Source organism: Arachis duranensis, chromosome 2, assembly GCF_000817695.3.
Source record: "Arachis duranensis cultivar V14167 chromosome 2, aradu.V14167.gnm2.J7QH, whole genome shotgun sequence".
NCBI classification, from domain to species: domain Eukaryota; kingdom Viridiplantae; phylum Streptophyta; class Magnoliopsida; order Fabales; family Fabaceae; genus Arachis; species Arachis duranensis.
In genome coordinates, this window is record NC_029773.3 from 4,887,197 (window position 1) to 4,889,503 (window position 2,307).

Here is a 2,307-nt window from a genome sequence, read left to right on the forward strand (position 1 = left end):
GTGAACGTGAGTTATAATAATATAACCTCTATGATTGTTTAATTTTTACCATCACAATCAATCGCACTAAATAGTATACCAGAAAAAATGCATAAATATATATATCATCGCCGTTACTTGACCATATTGCATCAGCATATATGCCACCTTTTTTTCTTCATTGTCACCCATAAATACAACCAACCACCATTACCTATTATTGTCTCTCTTGCTCAATCATATATATATATTCTTAGTATTTCGATTATTAGATATAATATATAGAGAAATTGAGCTGCCTATATAGGACACCCATATATACCTTTCTACTATTAGAAGTTAGTAATTTGGCTACACTAATGTTTAGGGTTAAGAAATAAATGCAACCATTAATTATGGACTACATTGTCAATCACTATACGGCTATACCCTGGAGTGTGTTTGGAAAGCTTTCAAAACAGAAAAAAAAAATCTATTTCTATTAAAAATGAATTTTAAGTTGTTTTAAATTTATATTTTGGAACAATTAATTACATTATAAAATGAATTATGTGTTTTTTATTATTTTATTCTTATGATTCTCTTATTTGTCTTTTTTATGATGGGATTAAAATTTATTTGAATGGGTCAATTTTAAAATTTTAATCTTTAATATATAGTAATAGAATTACAATCAAATCTATTTTAGTTTGATTTAATTTTAATTTTAATGTGAAAATTAAATTTTTTTTAGAATTAAAAATTATATACTTTTATCGTATTCCAAACTAAAAAAAAATCACTTTTTGTGAGAATTATATTCTCAAAGTGTTTCAAACACATTTCTAGTTCTTCTGATTTAAAATAGGTATCAAAAGAACAACACATATAAAATAACAAATTTCATAATGTTTAAAAATAACGGTACAATAATATTATATATATGTACAAATTTTTTTAGTAAGTCTAATTAAATTGATTTAATAATTATTAATGGTCCAAACAAAAATCACTCATACAAACATGAACGTAAATTTTGCAATACAATTTCACATTTTTTCATCTTTTTCTTATTGCATTTTCTTCTTTTTTTTATTGTTGATGTGTTGTTTTTTATTCTTTCTTCTTTCTTCTTCAAGTTGCTCTTGCTTCTATTTTTCTTTTCTATTTCATTGTTTTTGAAAAAAAAAACAAGAAAAAAGAAAAAAAAGAGAAACAAAAAAAATAATACTTATAACAAAATCTAATCAAACATCTCTAGCTAATAGTATGCCCCTTTTATTTATTTATCTGCTCCTAATTTTAATTTTTACTCTTTTTTTATTTTATTTCTCTCAATCATTTTTATCTACATCATCGTCGTTTTCTTCTCTTCTTTTTCTCTTTTTTCTATTTTTTTTTCTCCTTCTCACATGCCTTATTCTTTTTCTATGTTTTCTTTTTTTTTTCTTTCTTTTTTCATTAAGACTTTTTAAAAATTTTATGAAAAAAGAGCAATAATAAAATTTTCATTTTCTTGGTCTTTTTCTCTTTTTTCTATAAAACACATAAATTCTTTATAGTAAAAATTTTATAAAAGAAGAACAATAATAAAAATAATGTAACAATCATTTCTCCACTCTAATCTTTTATGGTTCTCTATCTTTTTTACTTTTATTTTTTTGTTTCCTTCAATATTTGGTCACTCAACATTTTTAAAAAATTAAATGGATATAAAAAAATTATTTTTAAATAAATGAAATTGCGTATTTATGCTAATGCTTATTTGTACAACTAATTTAATTTATCTAAAACTAAAATATTTTTCATCATTTTCTTAATCTATATACATGATAAATTTTCAAAACTTGTTTTATATTTAAGAGGGGTGGTATACTACTGGTATAGTATCTATATACGAATTAATAATAACAAACGTAATCTCATTTAATATGTGTAATTATTATTGTTGATTACCTCATGGTTTTCTTTGTTCTCTCTTCTTATTTTTAGCTTATTATTAATACCTCATAAGTTGAACTACCGAATTAGGTGAACAATCCTAATCTTAATCTTTTTCCAGAGGTATTTGAAGACTACATGATAAAAAAAATTATTTAATTAAATATTAATGCTGGAAAATGTGAAATTTAAACTATTGCTTTTTAGATTTTAAATTGTTCAAATTGCAAATAAGTTATTTTATTTGATTTTAAATGGAAGCTTACAAAAGTTCCTTGGCCAACATTATTTCTTATTTAAAAGTATTATACTATATATCGTACAGCTAATTTACAATATATTTTTTTTAGAAACTACCTATATCATTTTTGTTTTATTAAAAGTAATTATTACTAGTGCAAAATATAA